A 23,523-nucleotide genomic window follows, 5' to 3' on the forward strand; every position below is an offset into this window, starting at 1 on the left:
CAAAGCCCTTCCGTTCACTCCCACTGTCCACAATCCCCATCCCAAATCCCTTCCTGTTCACTCCCACTGTACACAATCCCAATGGACCCAAACCCCTTCCCGTTCACTCCCACTGTACACAATCCCAATCCCAAACCCCTTCCTGTTCAGTCCCACTGAACACAATCCCAATCGCAAACCCCTTCCCGTTCACTCCCACTATACACAATCCCAATGGACCCAAACCCCTTCCCGTTAACTCCCACTGCACACAATCGCAATGGACCCAAACCCTTCCTGTTCACTCCCACTGTACACAATCCCAATCCCAATCCCCTTCCCGTTCACTCCCTTTGAACAAAATCTCAATCCCAAACACCTTCCCGTTCACTCCCACTGTACACAGTCCCAATCCCAAACCCCTTCCTGTTCAGTCCCACTGAACACAATCCCAATCCCAAACCCCTTCCCCTTCACTCCCATTGTACACAATCCCAATGCGCCCAAACCCCTTCCTGGTCACTCCCATTGTACACAATACCAAAGCCAAAACCCTTCCCGTTCACTTACACTGTACACAATCCCAATCCCAAACCCCTTCCTGTTCACTCCCACTGAACACAATCCCAATCCCAAACCCCTTCCCGTTCACTCCCACTGTACACAATCCCAATGGACCCAAAACCCTTCCCGTTCACTCCCACTGTACACAATCCCAATCCCAAACCGCTTACCGTTCACTCCCACTGTACACAATCACAATGGACCCAAACACCTTCCCGTTCACTCCCACTGTCCACAATCCCAATCCCAAACCCCTTCCCGTTCACTCCCACTGTACACAATCCCAATCCCCTTCCCGTTCACTCCCAATGTACACAATCCAAATCCCAAACCCCTTCCCGTTCACTCCCACTGTGCACTATCCCAATGGACCCAAACCCCTTCCTGTTCACTCCCACTGTACACAATCCCAATGGACCCAAACCCCTTCCCATTCACTCCCACTGTACACAGTCCCAATCCCAAACCCCTTCCTGTTCAGTCCCACTGAACACAATCCCAATCCCAAACCCCTTCCCGTTCACTCCCAATGTACACCATCCCAATCCCAAACCCCTTCCCGTTCACTCCCATTGTACACAATACCAATCCCCAATCCCCTTCCCGTTCACTCCCACTGTACACAATCCCAATCCCAAACCCCTTCCTGTTCACTCCCACTGTACACAATCACAATTGTCCCAAACCCCTTCACGTCACTCCCACTGTAAACAATCCCAATGGAACCAAAACCCTTCCCGTTAACTTCCCCTGTACACAATCCCAATCCCAAACCCCTTACCATTCACTCCCACTGTACACAATCCCAATCCCAAACACCTTCCCGTTCACTCCCACTGTCCACAATCCCAATCCCAAACCCCTTCCCGTTCACTCCCACTGTACACAATCCCAATGGACCCGAACACCTTCCCGTTCACTCCCACTGTACACAATCCAAATCCCAAACCCCTTCCCGTTCACTCCCACTGTACACAATTCCAATGGACCCAAACCCCTTCCTGTTCACTCCCACTGTACACAATCCCAATGGACCCAAACCCCTTCCCATTCACTCCCACTGTACACAATCCCAATCCCAAATCCCTTCCCGTTCACTCCCACTGTACACAATCCCAATCCCAAATTCCTTCCCGTTCACTCCCACTGTACACAATCCCAATCCCAAACCCCTTCCCGTTCACTCCCACTGTACACAATCCCAATTCCAAACCCCTTCCCGTTCACTCCCACTGTATACAATCCCAATCCCAAAACACTTCCCGTTCACTCCCACTGTACACAATCCCAATGGACCCAAACCCCTTCCTGTTCACTCCCACTGTACACAATCCCAATGGACCCAAACCCCTTCCCATTCACTCCCACTGTACACAATCCTAATCACAAACCCCTTCCCGTTCACTCCCACTGTACACAATCCCAATCCCAAACCCCTTCCCGTTCACTCCCACTGTACACAATCCCAATCCCAAACCCCTTCCCGTTCACTCCCACTGTACACAATCCCAATCCCAAACCCCTTCCCGTTCACTCCCACTGTACACAATCCCAATCCCAAACACCTTCCTGTTCACTCCCACTGTTCACAATCCCAAAGGACACAAACCTGTTCCCGTTCACTCCCACTGTACACAATCCCAATCCCAAACCCCTTCCCGTTCACTCCCACTGTACACAATCCTAATCCCAAACCCCTTCCCGTTCACTCCCACTGTACACAATCCCAATGGACCCAAACCCCTTCCCGTTCACTCCCACTGTACATAATCCAAATCCCAAACCACTTCCCATTCACTCCCACTGTACACAATCCCAATCCCCTTCCCGTTCACTTCCACTGTACACAATGCCAATGGAGCCCACCCCTTCCCGTTCACTCCCATTGTACACAATTCCAATCCCAAATCCCTTCCCATTCACTCCCACTGTACACAATTCCAATCCCAAATCCCTTCCCATTCACTCCCACTGTGCACAATGCCAATGGGCCCAAAACCCTTCCCGTTCACTCCCACTGCACACAATCCCAAAGGATCCAAACCGATTCCTGATCACTCCCACTGTACACAATCCCAATGGTCCCAAACCCCTTCCCGTTCACTCCCACTGTGCACAATCCCAATCCCAAACCCCTTCCGGTTCACTCCCACTGCACACAATCCCACAGGACCCAAACTCCTTCCCATTCACTCCGACTGTACACTATTCCAAAAGACCCAAACCACTTCCCATTCAATCCCACTGTACACAATCCCAGTCCCGTTCACTTTCACTCCCTCCGTACACAATACCAATCTCCTTCCATGTCACTCCCATTGTACACAATTCCAATCCCAAATCCCTTCCCATTCACTCCCACTGTACACAATCCCAATCCCAATTCCATTCCGGTTTACTCCCACTGACCACAATCTTAATCATAACCCCATTCCGTTCACTCCCACTATACACAATCACAATGAACCTGAACAATTCCCCATTCATACCTACTGAACACATTCCCAATCCTCTTCCCGTTCACTCCCACTGTACACAATCCCAATGGACCCAACCCCTTCCCGTTCACTCCCACTGTGCACAATCCCAATCCCAAACCACTTCCAGTTCACTCCCACTGTACACAATCCCAATGGACCTAAACACCTTCCCGTTCACTCCCACTGTGCACCATCCCAATCCCAAACCCCTTCCGGTTCACTCCCACTGCACACAATCCCACAGGACCCAAACTCCTTCCCATTCACTCCGACTGTACACTATTCCAAAAGACCCAAACCACTTCCTATTCAATCCCACTGTACACAATCCCAATCCCGTTCACTTTCACTCCCTCCGTACACAATCCCAATCTCCTTCCATGTCACTCCCATTGTACACAATTCCAATCCCAAAACCCTTCCCGTTTACTCCCACTGTACACAATCCCAATGGACCCAAAGCACTTCCCATTCACTCCCACTGTACACAATCCGAAAGGAACCAAACCCCTTCCCGTTAAATCCCACTGTACACAATCCCAATCCCAAACCCCTTGCCGTTGACTCCCACTGTACACAAACCCAACCCCAATTCCATTCCCGTTCACTCCCACTGACCACAATCCCAATCATAACCCCAATCCGTTCACTCCGACTATACACAATCACAATGAACCTGAACAATTCCCCATTCATTCCTACTGAACACATTCCCAATCCTCTTCCCGTTCACTCCCACTGTACATATACCCAATGGACCCAAACCCCTTCCAGTGTCTTACCGGTTTACATTAATCCCAAACCCCTCCCCATTCACTCCAACTGTACACAATCCCAATCCCAAACCCCTTCCTGTTCACTCCCACTGTACACAATCCCATCCCAAACCACTTCCCGTTCACTCCCACTGTACACAGTCCCAATGGACCCAAACCCCTTCCCGTTCACTCCCACTGTGCACAATCCCAATCCCAAACCCCTTCCCGTTCACTCCCACTGTACACAATCCCAATGGACCCAAACCCCTTCCCGTTCACTCCCACTGTACACAATCCCAATCCCAAACCCCTTCCTGTTCAGTCCCACTGAACACAATCCCAATCGCAAACCCCTTCCCGTTCACTCCCACTATACACAATCCCAATGGACCCAAACCCCTTCCCGTTAACTCCCACTGCACACAATCGCAATGGACCCAAACCCTTCCTGTTCACTCCCACTGTACACAATCCCAATCCCAATCCCCTTCCCGTTCACTCCCTTTGAACAAAATCTCAATCCCAAACACCTTCCCGTTCACTCCCACTGTACACAGTCCCAATCCCAAACCCCTTCCTGTTCAGTCCCACTGAACACAATCCCAATCCCAAACCCCTTCCCGTTCACTCCCAATGTACACCATCCCAATCCCAAACCCCTTCCCGTTCACTCCCATTGTACACAATACCAATCCCCAATCCCCTTCCCGTTCACTCCCACTGTACACAATCCCAATCCCAAAACCCTTCCTGTTCACTCCCACTGAACACAATCCCAATCCCAAACCCCTTCCCGTTCACTCCCACTGTACACAATCCCAATCCCAAAGCCCTTCCCGTTCACTCCCACTGTCCACAATCCCCATCCCAATCCCTTCCTGTTCACTCCCACTGTACACAATCCCAATGGACCCAAACCCCTTCCCGTTCACTCCCACTGTACACAATCCCAATCCCAAACCCCTTCCTGTTCAGTCCCACTGAACACAATCCCAATCGCAAACCCCTTCCCGTTCACTCCCACTATACACAATCCCAATGGACCCAAACCCCTTCCGGTAACTCCCACTGCACACAATCGCAATGGACCCAAACCCTTCCTGTTCACTCCCACTGTACACAATCCCAATCCCAATCCCCTTCCCGTTCACTCCCTTTGAACAAAATCTCAATCCCAAACACCTTCCCGTTCACTCCCACTGTACACAGTCCCAATCCCAAACCCCTTCCTGTTCAGTCCCACTGAACACAATCCCAATCCCAAACCCCTTCCCGTTCACGCCCAATGTACACCATCCCAATCCCAAACCCCTTCCCGTTCACTCCCATTGTACACAATACCAATCCCCAATCCCCTTCCCGTTCAATCCCACTGTACACAATCCCAATCCCAAACCCCTTCCTGTTCACTCCCACTCTATACAATCCCAATCCCAAACCACTTCCCGTTCACTCCCACTGTACACAATCCCAATGGACCCAAAACCCTTCCCGTTCACTCCCACTGTACACAATCCCAATCCCAAACCACTTCCCGTTCACTCCCACTGTACACAATCCCAATCCCAAACACCTTCCCGTTCACTCCCACTGTCCACAATCCCAATCCCAAACCCCTTCCCGTTCACTCCCACTGTACACAATCCCAATCCCCTTCCCGTTCACTCCCAATGTACACAATCCAAATCCCAAACCCCTTCCCGTTCACTCCCACTGTGCACTATCCCAATGGACCCAAACCCCTTCCTGTTCACTCCCACTGTACACAATCCCAATGGACCCAAACCCCTTCCCATTCACTCCCACTGTACACAATCACAATCCCAAATCCCTTCCCGTTCACTCCCACTGTACACAATCCCAATCCCAAATTCCTTCCCGTTCACTCCCACTGTACACAATCCCAATCCCAAACCCCTTCCCGTTCACTCCCACTGTACACAATCCCAATTCCAAACCCCTTCCCGTTCACTCCCACTGTATACAATCCCAATCCCAATCCACTTCCCGTTCACTCCCACTGTACACTATCCCAATGGACCCAAACCCCTTCCTGTTCACTCCCACTGTACACAATCCCAATGGACCCAAACCCCTTCCCATTCACTCCCACTGTACACAATCCTAATCACAAACCCCTTCCCGTTCACTCCCACTGTACACAATCCCAATCCCAAACCCCTTCCCGTTCACTCCTACTGTACACAATCCCAATCCCAAACCCCTTCCCGTTCACTCCCACTGTACACAATCCCAATCCCAAACCCCTTCCCGTTCACTCCCACTGTACACAATCCCAATGGACACAAACCCCTTCCCGTTCACTCCCACTGTACACAATCCCAATCCCAAACCCCTTCCCGTTCACTCCCACTGTACACAATCCTAATCCCAAACCCCTTCCCGTTCACTCCCACTGTATACAATCCCAATGGACCCAAACCCCTTCCCGTTCACTCCCACTGTACACAATCCCAATCCCAAACCCCTTCCCGTTCACTCCCACTGTACACAATCCCAATTCCAAACCCCTTCCCGTTCACTCCCACTGTATACAATCCCAATCCCAATCCACTTCCCGTTCACTCCCACTGTACACTATCCCAATGGACCCAAACCCCTTCCTGTTCACTCCCACTGTACACAATCCCAATGGACCCAAACCCCTTCCCATTCACTCCCACTGTACACAATCCTAATCACAAACCCCTTCCCGTTCACTCCCACTGTACACAATCCCAATCCCAAACCCCTTCCCGTTCACTCCTACTGTACACAATCCCAATCCCAAACCCCTTCCCGTTCACTCCCACTGTACACAATCCCAATCCCAAACCCCTTCCCGTTCACTTCCCACTGTACACAATCCTAATCCCAAACCCCTTCCTGTTCACTCCCACTGTACACAATCCCAATGGACACAAACCCCTTCCCATTCACTCCCACTGTACACAATCCCAATCCCAAACCCCTTCCCGTTCACTTCCACTGTACACAATCCTAATCCCAAACCCCTTCCCGTTCAATTCCACTGTACACAATCCCAATGGACCCAAACCCCTTCCCGTTCACTCCCACTGTACATAATCCAAATCCCAAACCACTTCCCATTCACTCCCACTGTACACAATCCCAATCCCCTTCCCGTTCACTTCCACTGTACACAATGCCAATGGAGCCCACCCCTTCCCGTTCACTCCCATTGTACACAATTCCAATCCCAAATCCCTTCCCATTCACTCCCACTGTACACAATTCCAATCCCAAATCCCTTCCCATTCACTCCCACTGTGCACAATGCCAATGGGCCCAAAACCCTTCCCGTTCACTCCCACTGCACACAATCCCAAAGGATCCAAACCGATTCCTGATCACTCCCACTGTACACAATCCCAATGGTCCCAAACCCCTTCCCGTTCACTCCCACTGTGCACAATCCCAATCCCAAACCCCTTCCGGTTCACTCCCACTGCACACAATCCCACAGGACCCAAACTCCTTCCCATTCACTCCGACTGTACACTATTCCAAAAGACCCAAACCACTTCCCATTCAATCCCACTGTACACAATCCCAGTCCCGTTCACTTTCACTCCCTCCGTACACAATACCAATCTCCTTCCATGTCACTCCCATTGTACACAATTCCAATCCCAAATCCCTTCCCATTCACTCCCACTGTACACAATCCCAATCCCAATTCCATTCCGGTTTACTCCCACTGACCACAATCTTAATCATAACCCCATTCCGTTCACTCCCACTATACACAATCACAATGAACCTGAACAATTCCCCATTCATACCTACTGAACACATTCCCAATCCTCTTCCCGTTCACTCCCACTGTACACAATCCCAATGGACCCAACCCCTTCCCGTTCACTTCCCACTGTGCACAATCCCAATCCCAAACCACTTCCAGTTCACTCCCACTGTACACAATCCCAATGGACCTAAACACCTTCCCGTTCACTCCCACTGTGCACCATCCCAATCCCAAACCCCTTCCGGTTCACTCCCACTGCACACAATCCCACAGGACCCAAACTCCTTCCCATTCACTCCGACTGTACACTATTCCAAAAGACCCAAACCACTTCCTATTCAATCCCACTGTACACAATCCCAATCCCGTTCACTTTCACTCCCTCCGTACACAATCCCAATCTCCTTCCATGTCACTCCCATTGTACACAATTCCAATCCCAAATCCCTTCCCATTCACTCCCACTGTACACAATCCCAATCCCAAACCCCTTCCCGTTCACTCCCACTGTACAAAATCCCAGTGGAACCAAACCCCTTCCCGTTCACTTCCACTGTACACAATCCCATTGCGCCCAAACCCCTTCCCATTCACTCCCAATGTACACAATCCCAATCCCAATTCCATTCCCGTTCACTCCCACTGACCACAATCCCAATCATAACCCCAATCCGTTCACTCCGACTATACACAATCACAATGAACCTGAACAATTCCCCATTCATTCCTACTGAACACATTCCCAATCCTCTTCCCGTTCACTCCCACTGTACATATACCCAATGGACCCAAACCCCTTCCAGTGTCTTACCGGTTTACATTAATCCCAAACCCCTCCCGATTCACTCCAACTGTACACAATCCCAATCCCAAACCCCTTCCAGTTCACTCCCACTGTACACAATCCCATCCCAAACCACTTCCCATTCACTCGCACTGTGCACAATCACAATGTACCCAAACCCCTTCCCGTCACTCCCACTGTGCACAGTCCCAATCCCAAACAATTTCTGGTTCAATCCCACTGTGCATAATCCCAATGGTACCAATCCCCATCCCATTCACTCCCTCTGTACACAGTCCCAAAGGACCCAAACCCCTTTCCGTTCACTCCCACTGTACACAATCCCAATGGACCCAAACCCCTTCCCGTTCACTCCCACTATACACAATCCCAATGGACCCAAACCCCTTCCCGTTAACTCCCACTGCACACAATCGCAATGGACCCAAACCCTTCCTGTTCACTCCCACTGTACACAATCCCAATCCCAATCCCCTTCCCGTTCACTCCCTTTGAACAAAATCTCATCCCAAACACCTTCCCGTTCACTCCCACTGCACACAATCCCAATGGAACCAAACCCCTTCCTGTTCAGTCCCATTGTACACGATCCCAATGCCAAACCCCTTCCCGTTCACTCCCACTGTACACAATCCCAATCCCAAACCCCTTCCCGTTCACTCCCATTGTACACAATACCAATCCCCAATCCCCTTCCCGTTCACATCCCACTGTACACAATCCCAATCCCAAACCCCTTCCTGTTCACTCCCACTGAACACAATCCCAATCCCAAACCCCTTCCCGTTCACTCCCACTGTACACAATCCCAATCCCAAAGCCCTTCCCGTTCACTTCCCACTGTCCACAATCCCCATCCCAAATCCCTTCCTGTTCACTCACACTGTACACAATCCCAATGGAACCAAACCCCTTCCCGTTCACTCCCACTGTACACAATCCCAATCCCAAACCCGTTCCTGTTCACTCGCACTGTAAACAATCCCAATCCCAAACCCCTTCCCGTTCACTCCCTTTGAACACAATCTCAATCCCAAACACCTTCCCGTTCACTCCCTCTGTACACAATCCCAATGGACCCAAACCCCTTCCCGTTCACTCCCACTGTACACAACCCCAATCCCAATCCCCCTCCCGTTCACTCCCTTTGTACACAATCCCAATCCCAATTCCCTTACCGTTCACTCCCACTGTACACAATACCAATCCCAAACCCCTTCCCGTTCACTCCCACTGTACACAATACCAATCCCAAACCCCTTCCGGTTCACTCCCACTGCACACAATCCCACAGGACCCAAACTCCTTCCCATTCACTCCGACTGTACACTATTCCAAAAGACCCAAACCACTTCCTATTCAATCCCACTGTACACAATCCCAATCCCGTTCACTTTCACTCCCTCCGTACACAATCCCAATCTCCTTCCATGTCACTCCCATTGTACACAATTCCAATCCCAAATCCCTTCCCATTCACTCCCACTGTACACAATCCCAATCCAAAACCCCTTCCCATTCACTCCCACTGTACACAATCCCAATGGAACCAAACCCCTTCCCGTTCACTCCCACTGTACACAATCCCAATCCCAAACCCCTTCCCATTCACTCCCAGTCTACACAATCCCAATCCCAATTCCATTCCCGTTCACTCCCACTGACCACAATCCCAATCATAACCCCAATCCGTTCACTCCGACTATACACAATCACAATGAACCTGAACAATTCCCCATTCATTCCTACTGAACACATTCCCAATCCTCTTCCCGTTCACTCCCACTGTACATATACCCAATGGACCCAAACCCCTTCCAGTGTCTTACCGGTTTACATTAATCCCAAACCCCTCCCGGTTCACTCCAACTGTACACATCCCAATCCCAAACCCCTTCCTGTTCACTCCCACTGTACACAATCCCATCCCAAACCACTTCCCGTTCACTCCCACTGTACACAGTCCCAATGGACCCAAACCCCTTCCCGTTCACTCCCACTGTGCACAATCCCAATCCCAAACCCCTTCCCGTTCACTCCCACTGTACACAATCCCAATGGACCCAAACCCCTTCCCGTTCACTCCCACTGTACACAATCCCAATCCCAAACCCCTTCCTGTTCAGTCCCACTGAACACAATCCCAATCGCAAACCCCTTCCCGTTCACTCCCACTATACACAATCCCAATGGACCCAAACCCCTTCCCGTTAACTCCCACTGCACACAATCGCAATGGACCCAAACCCTTCCTGTTCACTCCCACTGTACACAATCCCAATCCCAATCCCCTTCCCGTTCACTCCCTTTGAACAAAATCTCAATCCCAAACACCTTCCCGTTCACTCCCACTGTACACAGTCCCAATCCCAAACCCCTTCCTGTTCAGTCCCACTGAACACAATCCCAATCCCAAACCCCTTCCCGTTCACTCCCAATGTACACCATCCCAATCCCAAACCCCTTCCCGTTCACTCCCATTGTACACAATACCAATCCCCAATCCCCTTCCCGTTCACTCCCACTGTACACAATCCCAATCCCAAACCCCTTCCTGTTCACTCCCACTGAACACAATCCCAATCCCAAACCCCTTCCCGTTCACTCCCACTGTACACAATCCCAATCCCAAAGCCCTTCCCGTTCACTCCCACTGTCCACAATCCCCATCCCAAATCCCTTCCTGTTCACTCACACTGTACACAATCCCAATGGAACCAAACCCCTTCCCGTTCACTCCCACTGTACACAATCCCAATCCCAAACCCCTTCCCGTTCACTCCCACTGTCCACAATCCCCATCCCAAATCCCTTCCTGTTCACTCGCACTGTAAACAATCCCAATCCCAAACCCCTTCCCGTTCACTCCCTTTGAACACAATCTCAATCCCAAACACCTTCCCGTTCACTCCCTCTGTACACAATCCCAATGGACCCAAACCCCTTCCCGTTCACTCCCACTGTACACAATCCCAATCCCAATCCCCCTCCCGTTCACTCCCTTTGTACACAATCCCAATCCCAATTCCCTTACCGTTCACTCCCACTGTACACAATACCAATCCCAAACCCCTTCCCGTTCACTCCCACTGTACACAATACCAATCGCAAACCCCTTCCCGTTCACTCCCACTGTACACAATCCCAATCCCAAACCCCTTCCCGTTCACTCCCACTGTACACAATACCAATGGACCCAAACCCCTTCCCGTTCACTCGCACCGTACACAATCCCAATCCCAAACCCCAACCCGTTCACTCCCACTGTACACAATCCCAATCCCAAACCCCTTCCTTTTCACTCCCACTGTACACAATCCCAATCCCAAACCCCTTCCCGTTCACTCCCACTGTACACAATCCCAATGGACCCAAACCCCTTCCCGTTCACTCCCACTGTACACAATCCCAATGGACCCAAAACCCTTCCCGTTCACTCCCACTGTACACAATCCCAATCCCAAACCACTTCCCGTTCACTCCCACTGTACACAATCCCAATCCCAAACACCTTCCCGTTCACTCCCACTGTCCACAATCCCAATCCCAAACCCCTTCCCGTTCACTCCCACTGTACACAATCCCAATCCCCTTCCCGTTCACTCCCACTGTACACAATCCAAATCCCAAACCCCTTCCCGTTCACTCCCACTGTACACAATCCCAATGGACCCAAACCCCTTCCTGTTCACTCCCACTGTACACAATCCCAATGGACCCAAACCTCTTCCATTCACTCCCACTGTACACAATCCCAATCCCAAATCCCTTCCCGTTCACTCCCACTGTACACAATCCCAATCCCAAATTCCTTCCCGTTCACTCCCACTGTACACAATCCCAATCCCAAACCCCTTCCCGTTCACTCCCACTGTACACTATCCCAATGGACCCAAACCCCTTCCTGTTCACTCCCACTGTACACAATCCCAATGGACCCAAACCCCTTCCCATTCACTCCCACTGTACACAATCCTAATCACAAACCCCTTCCCGTTCACTCCCACTGTACACAATCCCAATCCCAAACCCCTTCCCGTTCACTCCTACTGTACACAATCCCAATCCCAAACCCCTTCCCGTTCACTCCCACTGTACACAATCCCAATCCCAAACCCCTTCCCGTTCACTCCCACTGTACACAATCCTAATCCCAAACCCCTTCCTGTTCACTCCCACTGTACACAATCCCAATGGACCCAAACCCCTTCCCGTTCACTCCCACTGTACATAATCCAAATCCCAAACCACTTCCCATTCACTCCCACTGTACACAATCCCAATCCCAAACCCCTTTCTGTTCACTCCCACTGTACACAATCCCAATCCCAAACCCCTTCCCATTCACTCGCACTGTACACAATCCCAATCCCAAACCCCTTCCCATTCACTCCCACTGTACACAATCCCAATCCCCTTCCCGTTCACTTCCACTGTACACAATGCCAATGGAGCCCACCCCTTCCCGTTCACTCCCATTGTACACAATTCCAATCCCAAATCCCTTCCCATTCACTCCCACTGTACACAATTCCAATCCCAAATCCCTTCCCATTCACTCCCACTGTGCACAATGCCAATGGGCCCAAAACCCTTCCCGTTCACTCCCACTGCACACAATCCCAAAGGATCCAATCCGATTCCTGATCACTCCCACTGTACACAATCCCAATGGTCCCAAACCCCTTCCCGTTCACTCCCACTGTGCACAATCCCAATCCCAAACCCCTTCCGGTTCACTCCCACTGCACACAATCCCACAGGACCCAAACTCCTTCCCATTCACTCCGACTGTACACTATTCCAAAAGACCCAAACCACTTCCCATTCAATCCCACTGTACACAATCCCAGTCCCGTTCACTTTCACTCCCTCCGTACACAATACCAATCTCCTTCCATGTCACTCCCATTGTACACAATTCCAATCCCAAATCCCTTCCCATTCACTCCCACTGTACACAATCCCAATCCCAATTCCATTCCGGTTTACTCCCACTGACCACAATCTTAATCATAACCCCATTCCGTTCACTCCCACTATACACAATCACAATGAACCTGAACAATTCCCCATTCATACCTACTGAACACATTCCCAATCCTCTTCCCGTTCACTCCCACTGTACACAATCCCAATGGACCCAACCCCTTCCCGTTCACTCCCACTGTGCACAATCCCAATCCCAAACCACTTCCAGTTCACTCCCACTGTACACAATCCCAATGGACCTAAACACCTTCCCGTTCACTCCCACTGTGCACCATCCCAATCCCAAACCCCTTCCGGTTCACTCCCACTGCACACAATCCCACAGGACCCAAACTCCTTCCCATTCACTCCGACTGTACACTATTCCAAAAGACCCAAACCACTTCCTATTCAATCCCACTGTACACAATCCCAATCCCGTTCACTTTCACTCCCTCCGTACACAATCCCAATCTCCTTCCATGTCACTCCCATTGTACACAATTCCAATCCCAAATCCCTTCCCGTTCACTCCCATTGTACACAATTCCAATCCCAAATCCCTTCCCATTCACTCCCACTGTACACAATCCCAATCCCAAATCCCTTCCCATTCACTCCCACTGTACACAATCCCAATGAACCCACAAACCCTTTCCCATTCACTCCCACTGTACACAATCCCAATGGAACCAAACCCCTTCCCGTTCACTCCCACTGTACACAAACCCAATCCCAAACCCCTTCCCATTCACTCCCAGTGTACACAATCCCAATCCCAATTCCATTCCCGTTCACTCCCACTGACCACAATCCCAATCATAACCCCAATCCGTTCACTCCGACTATACACAATCACAATGAACCTGAACAATTCCCCATTCATTCCTACTGAACACATTCCCAATCCTCTTCCCGTTCACTCCCACTGTACATATACCCAATGGACCCAAACCCCTTCCAGTGTCTTACCGGTTTACATTAATCCCAAACCCCTCCCGGTTCACTCCAACTGTACACAATCCCAATCCCAAATCCCTTCCTGTTCACTCCCACTGTACACAATCCCATCCCAAACCACTTCCCGTTCACTCCCACTGTACACAATCCCAATGGACCCAAACCCCTTCCCGTTCACTCCCACTGTGCACAATCCCAATCCCAAACCCCTTCCCGTTCACTCCCACTGCACACAATCGCAATGGACCCAAACCCTTCCTGTTCACTCCCACTGTACACAATCCCAATCCCAATCCCCTTCCCGTTCACTCCCTTTGAACAAAATCTCAATCCCAAACACCTTCCCGTTCACTCCCACTGTACACAGTCCCAATCCCAAACCCCTTCCTGTTCAGTCCCACTGAACACAATCCCAATCCCAAACCCCTTCCCGTTCACTCCCAATGTCCACCATCCCAATCCCAAATCCCTTCCCGTTCACTCCCACTGCACACAATCCCAATCCCAATCCCCTTCCCGTTCACTCCTATTGTACACAATCTCAATCCCAAACACCTTCCCGTTCGCTCCCACTGTACACAGTCCCAATCCCAAATCCCTTCCCGTTCACTCCCACTGTGCACAATCCCAATCCCAAACCCCTTCCTGTTCACTCCCACTGTACACAATCCCAATCCCAAACCCCTTCCCGTTCACTCCCACTGTACACAATCCCAATCCCAAACCCCTTCCCATTCACTCCCACCATACACAATCCCAATGGACCCAAACCCCTTCCCGTTCACTCCCACTGTACATAATCCAAATCCCAAACCCCTTCCCGTTCACTCCCACTGTACGCAATCCCAATCCCAAACCCCTTCCCGTTCACTCCCACTGTACACAATCCTAATCCCATCCCCTTCCTGTCCACTCCCACTGTACACAATCCCAATCGACCCAAACCCCTTCCCGTTCACTCCCACTGTACACAATCCCAATACCAAACCCCTTCCCATTCACTCCCACTGTACACAATCCCAATCCCAAACCCCCTCCCGTTCACTCCCACTGTACACAATCCCAATCCCGTTCACTTTCACTCCCTCCGTACACAATCCCAATCTCCTTCCATGTCACTCCCATTGTACACAATTCCAATCCCAAATCCCTTCCCATTCACTCCCACTGTACACAATTCCAATCCCAAATCCCTTCCCATTCACTCCCACTGTGCACAATGCCAATGGGCCCAAAACCCTTCCCGTTCACTCCCACTGCACACAATCCCAAAGGATCCAAACCGATTCCTGATCACTCCCACTGTACACAATCCCAATGGTCCCAAACCCCTTCCCGTTCACTCCCACTGTGCACAATCCCAATCCCAAACCCCTTCCGGTTCACTCCCACTGCACACAATCCCACAGGACCCAAACTCCTTCCCATTCACTCCGACTGTACACTATTCCAAAAGACCCAAACCACTTCCCATTCAATCCAACTGTACACAATCCCAGTCCCGTTCACTTTCACTCCCTCCGTACACAATACCAATCTCCTTCCATGTCACTCCCATTGTACACAATTCCAATCCCAAATCCCTTCCCATTCACTCCCACTGTACACAATCCCAATCCCAATTCCATTCCGGTTTACTCCCACTGACCACAATCTGAATCATAACCCCATTCCGTTCACTCCCACTATACACAATCACAATGAACCTGAACAATTCCCCATTCATACCTACTGAACACATTCCCAATCCTCTTCCCGTTCACTCCCACTGTACACAATCCCAATGGACCCAACCCCTTCCCGTTCACTCCCACTGTGCACAATCCCAATCCCAAACCACTTCCAGTTCACTCCTACTGTACACAAACCCAATGGACCTAAACACCTTCCCGTTCACTCCCACTGTGCACCATCCCAATCCCAAACCCCTTCCGGTTCACTCCCACTGCACACAATCCCACAGGACCCAAACTCCTTCCCATTCACTCCGACTGTACACTATTCCAAAAGACCCAAACCACTTCCTATTCAATCCCACTGTACACAATCCCAATCCCGTTCACTTTCACTCCCTCCGTACACAATCCCAATCTCCTTCCATGTCACTCCCATTGTACACAATTCCAATCCCAAATCCCTTCCCATTCACTCCCACTGTACACAATCCCAATCCCAAATCCCTTCCCATTCACTCCCACTGTACACAATCCCAATCCAAAACCCCTTCCCGTTCACTCCCACTGTACACAATCCCAATCCCAAAACCCTTCCCATTCACTCCCAGTGTACACAATCCCAATCCCAATTCCATTCCCGTTCACTCCCACTGACCACAATCCCAATCATAACCCCAATCCGTTCACTCCGACTATACACAATCACAATGAACCTGAACAATTCCCCATTCATTCCTACTGAACACATTCCCAATCCTCTTCCCGTTCACTCCCACTGTACATCTACCCAATGGACCCAAACCCCTTCCAGTGTCTTACCGGTTTACATTAATCCCAAACCCCTCCCAGTTCACTCCAACTGTACACAATCCCAATCCCAAACCCCTTCCTGTTCACTCCCACTGTACACAATCCCATCCCAAACCACTTCCCGTTCACTCCCACTGTACACAATCCCAATGGACCCAAACCCCTTCCCGTTCACTCCCACTGTGCACAATCCCAATCCCAAACCCCTTCCCGTTCACTCCCACTGCACACAATCGCAATGGACCCAAACCCTTCCTGTTCACTCCCACTGTACACAATCCCAATCCCAATCCCCTTCCCGTTCACTCCCTTTGAACAAAATCTCAATCCCAAACACCTTCCCGTTCACTCCCACTGTACACAGTCCCAATCCCAAACCCCTTCCTGTTCAGTCCCACTGAACACAATCCCAATCCCAAACCCCTTCCCGTTCACTCCCAATGTACACCATCCCAATCCCAAACCCCTTCCCGTTCACTCCCACTGCACACAATCCCAATCCCAATCCCCTTCCCGTTCACTCCCTTTGTACACAATCTCAATCCCAAACACCTTCCCGTTCGCTCCCACTGTACACAGTCCCAATCCCAATTCCCTTCCCGTTCACTCCCACTGTACACAATCCCAATCCCAAACCCCTTCCCGTTCACTACCACTGTACACAATCCCAATCCCAATTCCCTTCCCGTTCACTCCCACTGTCCACAATCCCAATCCCAAACGCCTTCCCGTTCACTCCCACTGCACACAAACTCAAAGGATCCAAACCGATTCCTGATCACTCCCACTGTACACAATCCCAATGGTCCCAGACCCCTTCCCTATCACTCCCACTGTACACAATCCCAATCCCAGACCCCTTCCCTATCACTCCCACTGTACACAATCCCAATGGATCCAAAAACCTTCCCGTTCACTCCCACTGTACACTATCCCAATCCCAAACCCCTTCCCGTTCACTACCACTGTCCACAATCCCAATGGATCCAAAACCCTTCCCGTTCACTCCCACTGCACACAATCCCAAAGGATCCAAACCGATTCCTGATCACTCCTAAAGTACACAATCCCAATGGTCCCAAACCCCTTCCCGTTCACTCCCACTGTACACAATCACAATGAACCTGAACAATTCCCCGTTCATTCCTACTGAACACATTCCCAATCCTCTTCCCGTTCACTCCGACTGTACATATACCCAATGGACCCAAACCGCTTCCAGTGTATTACCGGTTTACATTAATCCCAAACCCCTCCCTGTTCACTCCAACTGTCCACAATCCCAATCCCAAACCGCTCCCTGTTCACTCCAACTGTAAACAATCCCAATCCCAAACCCTTCCCGTTCACTCCAACTGTGCACAATCCCAATGTCCCAAACCCCTTCCCGTTCACTCCCACTGTACACAATCCCAATGGAACCAAACAACTTCCCAGTTAAATCCCACTGTACACAATCCCAATGGTCCCAAACCCCTTCCCGTTCACTCCCACTGTACACAATCTCAATCCCAAAGCCCTTCCCGTTCACTCCAACTGTACACAATCCCAATCCCAAATCCCTTCCCGTTCACTCCCACTGTGCACAATCCCAATCCCAAAACCCTTCCTGTTCACTCCCACTGTAAACAATCCCAATCCCAGACCACTTCCCAATCACTCCCACTGTACGCAATCCGAATCCCAAACCACTTCCTGTTCATTCCCACTGTACACAATCCCAATACCAAACCCCTTCCCGTTCACTCCCACTGTACACAATCCCAGTCCCAAACCCCTTCCTGTTCACTCCCACTGTACACAATCCCAAACCCAAACCTCTTCCCGTTCACTCCCACTGTACACAATCCCAATCCCAAACCCCTTCCCGTTCACTCCCACTGTACACAATCTCAATCCCAAAGCCCTTCCCGTTCACTCCCACTGTACACAATCCCAATCCCAAATCCCTTCACGTTCACTCCCACTGTACACAATCCCAATCCCATACCCCATCCCGTTCACTCCCACTGTACACAATCCCAATGGACCCAAACCCCTTCCCGTTCACTCCCACTGCACACAATCCCAAAGGATCCAAACCGATTCCTGATCACTCCCACTGTACAGAATCCCAATGGTCCCAAACCCCTTCCCGTTCACTCCCACTGTACACAATCCCAATTGTCCCAAACCCCTTCCCGTTGACTCCCACTGTCCACAATCCCAAAGGATCCAAACCGATTCCTGATCACTCCCACTGTACACAATCCCAATGGACCCAAAACCCTTCCCGTTCACTCCCACTGCGCACAATCCCAAAGGATCCAAACCGATTCCTGATCACTCTCACTGTACACAATCCCAATCCCAAACCCCTTCCCGTTCACTCCCACTGTGCACAATCCCAATGGTCCCAAACCCCTTCCCCTTCACTCCCACTGTGCACAATCCCAATGGTCCCAAACCCCTTCCCGTTCACTCCCACTGTACACAATCCCAATCCCAAACCCCTTCCCGTTCACTCCCACTGTACACAATCCCAATCCCAAACCACTTCCCGTTCACTCCCACTGTACACAATCCGAATCCCAAACCCCTTCCTGTTCACTCCCACTGTACACAATCCCAATCCCAAACCCCTTCCCGGTCACTCCCAGTGTACACAATCCCAATCCCAAACCCCTTCCTGTTCACTCGCACTGTACACAATCCCAATCCCAAACCTCTTCCCGTTCACTCCCACTGTACACAATCCCAATCCCAATCCCCTTCCCGTTCACTCACACTGTACACAATCTCAATCCCAAAGCCCTTCCCGTTCACTCCCACTGTACACAATCCCAATCCCAAATCCCTTCCCGTTCACTCCCACTGTAAACAATCCCAATCCCATACCCCATCCCGTTCACTCCCACTGTCCACAATCCCAAAGGATCCAAACCGATTCCTGATCACTCCCACTGTACACAATCCCAATCCCAAACCCCTTCCCGTTCACTCCCACTGTGCACAATCCCAATGGTCCCAAACCCCTTCCCCTTCACTCCCACTGTGCACAATCCCAATCCCAAACCCCTTCCCGTTCACTCCCACTGTACACAATCCGAATCCCAAACCCCTTCCTGTTCACTCCCACTGTACACAATCCCAATCCCAAACCCCTTCCCGGTCACTCCCACTGTACACAATCCCAATCCCAAACCCCTTCCTGTTCACTCGCACTGTACACAATCCCAATCCCAAACCTCTTCCCGTTCACTCCCACTGTACACAATCCCAATCCCAATCCCCTTCCCATTCACTCCCACTGTACACAATCCCAATCCCAAACCCCTTCCCGTTCACTCCCACTGTACACAATCCCAATCCCAAACCTCTTCCCGTTCACTCCCACTGTAAACAATCTCAATCCCAAACCCCTTCCCGTTCACTCCCATTTTACACAATCCCAATGTATCCAAACCCCTTCCCGTTCACTCCCATTCTACTCAATCCCAATCCCAAACCCCTTCCCATTCACTCCCACTGTACACAATCCCAATCCCAAACCCCTTCCCGTTCACTCCATTTGTACACAATCTCAATCCCAAACCCCTTCCCGTTCACTCCCACAGTACACAGTCCAAATCCCAAGCCCCTTCCCATTCACTCCCACTGTACACAATCCCAATCCCAAACCCCTTCCCGTTCACTCCCACTGTACACAATCCCAATCCAAAGCCCCTTCCCATTCACTCCCACTGTACACAATCCCAATGGAACCAAACCCCTTCCCGTTCACTCCCACTGTACACAATCCCAATCCCAAACCCCTTCCCGTTCACTCCCACTGTACACAATCCCAATCCCAAACCCCTTCCTGTTCACGCCCACTGTACACAATCCCAATGGACCCAAACCCCTTCCCATTCACTCCCACTGTCCACAATCCCAATGGACCCAAAACCCTTCCCGTTCACTCCCACTGTACACAATCCCAATAGACCCAAACCCCTTCCCGTTCACTCCCACTGTACACAATCCCAATGGTCCCAAACCCCTTCCCGTTCACTCCCACTGCACACAAACTCAAAGGATCCAAACCGATTCCTGATCACTCCCACTGTACACAATCCCAATGGTCCCAGACCCCTTCCCTATCACTCCCACTGTACACAATCCCAATCCCAGACCCCTTCCCTATCACTCCCACTGTACACAATCCCAATGGATCCAAAAACCTTCCAGTTCACTCCCACTGTACACAATCCCAATCCCAAACCCCTTCCCGTTCACTACCACTGTCCACAATCCCAATGGATCCAAAACCCTTCCCGTTCACTCCCACTGCACACAATCCCAAAGGATCCAAACCGATTCCTGATCACTCCTAAAGTACACAATCCCAATGGTCCCAAACCCCTTCCCGTTCACTCCCACTGTACACAATCACAATGAACCTGAACAATTCCCCGTTCATTCCTACTGAACACATTCCCAATCCTCTTCCCGTTCACTCCGACTGTACATATACCCAATGGACCCAAACCGCTTCCAGTGTATTACCGGTTTACATTAATCCCAAACCCCTCCCTGTTCACTCCAACTGTCCACAATCCCAATCCCAAACCGCTCCCTGTTCACTCCAACTGTAAACAATCCCAATCCCAAACCCTTCCCGTTCACTCCCACTGTGCACAATCCCAATGGTCCCAAACCCCTTCCCGTTCACACCCACTGTACACAATCCCAATCCCAAACCTCTTCCCATTCACTCCCACTGTACACAATCCCAATCCCAAACCCCTTCCCGTTCACTCCCACTGTACACAATCTCAATCCCAAAGCCCTTCCCGTTCACTCCAACTGTACACAATCCCAATCCCAAATCCCTTCCCGTTCACTCCCACTGTGCACAATCCCAATCCCAAAACCCTTCCTGTTCACTCCCACTGTACACAATCCCAATCCCAAACCACTTCCCAATCACTCCCACTGTACACAATCCCAATCCCAAATCCCTTCCCGTTCACTCCCACTGTGCACAATCCCAATGGTCCCAAACCCCTTCCCCTTCACTCCCACTGTGCACAATCCCAATCCCAAACCCCTTCCCGTTCACTCCCACTGTACACAATCCGAATCCCAAACCCCTTCCTGTTCACTCCCACTGTACACAATCCCAATCCCAAACCCCTTCCCGGTCACTCCCACTGTACACAATCCCAATCCCAAACCCCTTCCTGTTCACTCGCACTGTACACAATCCCAATCCCAAACCTCTTCCCGTTCACTCCCACTGTACACAATCCCAATCCCAATCCCCTTCCCATTCACTCCCACTGTACACAATCCCAATCCCAAACCCCTTCCCGTTCACTCCCACTGTACACAATCCCAATCCCAAACCTCTTCCCGTTCACTCCCACTGTAAACAATCTCAATCCCAAACCCCTTCCCGTTCACTCCCATTTTACACAATCCCAATGTATCCAAACCCCTTCCCGTTCACTCCCATTCTACTCAATCCCAATCCCAAACCCCTTCCCATTCACTCCCACTGTACACAATCCCAATCCCAAACCCCTTCCCGTTCACTCCCACTGTACACAATCCCAATCCCAAACCCCTTCCCGTTCACTCCATTGTACACAATCTCAATCCCAAACCCCTTCCCGTTCACTCCCACAGTACACAGTCCAAATCCCAAGCCCCTTCCCATTCACTCCCACTGTACACAATCCCAAATCCCAAACCCCTTCCGTTCACTCCCACTGTACACAATCCCAATCCAAAGCCCCTTCCCATTCACTCCCACTGTACACAATCCCAATGGAACCAAACCCCTTCCCGTTCACTCCCACTGTACACAATCCCAATCCCAAACCCCTTCCCGTTCACTCCCACTGTACACAATCCCAATCCCAAACCCCTTCCTGTTCACGCCCACTGTCCACAATCCCAATGGACCCAAAACCCTTCCCGTTCACTCCCACTGTACACAATCCCAATAGACCCAAACCCCTTCCCGTTCACTCCCACTGTACACAATCCCAATGGTCCCAAACCCCTTCCCGTTCACTCCCACTTTGCACAATCCCAATCCTAGACCACTTCCCATTCACTCCCATTGTACACAATCCGAATCCCAAACCCCTTCCCATTCACTCCCACTGTACACAATCTGGATCCCAAACCCCTTCCTGTTCACTCCCACTATACACAATCCCAATCCCAAACCCCTTCCCGTTCGCTCCCACTGTACACAATCCCAATCCCCTTCCCATTCACTCCCACTGTACACAATCTGAATCCCAAACCCCTTCCTGTTCACTCCCACTGTACACAATCCCAATGGACCCAAACCCCTTCCCGTTCACTCCCACTGTACACAATCCCAATCCCAAACCCCTTCCCGTTCGCTCCCACTGTACACAATCCCAATCCCAATCCCCTTCCCGTTCACTCCCACTGTACACAATCCCAATCCCAAACCCCTTCCCGTTCACTCCCACTGTACACAATCCCAATGGACCCAAACCCCTTCCCGTTCACTCCCACTGTACACAATCCCAATCCCCTTCCCATTCACTCCCACTGTACACAATCTCAATCCCAAACCCCTTCCCGTTCACTCCCACTGTACACAATCCCAATCCCAAACCCCTTCCCGTTCACTCCCACTGTACACAATCCCAATTTATCCAAACCCCTTCCCGTTCACTCCCATTGTACTCAATCCCTATCCCAAACCCCTTCCCTTTCACTCCCACTGTACACAATCCCAATC

At 51.0% G+C, this 23,523-nt stretch overlaps 1 protein-coding gene across 1 annotated transcript in view; it reads right to left on the reverse strand.

The window, feature by feature from the left end:
* The window catches only part of LOC121275010 (calsyntenin-3-like), a gene marked incomplete at its 3' end in the record, with an annotated part of 81,757 nt that overhangs the window by 53,984 nt on the left and 4,250 nt on the right, over positions 1 to 23,523 (reverse strand). The gene's annotated exons all lie outside the window — the stretch shown is intronic.

Source organism: Carcharodon carcharias (genome assembly GCF_017639515.1).
Source record: "Carcharodon carcharias isolate sCarCar2 chromosome 40 unlocalized genomic scaffold, sCarCar2.pri SUPER_40_unloc_1, whole genome shotgun sequence".
NCBI classification, from domain to species: domain Eukaryota; kingdom Metazoa; phylum Chordata; class Chondrichthyes; order Lamniformes; family Lamnidae; genus Carcharodon; species Carcharodon carcharias.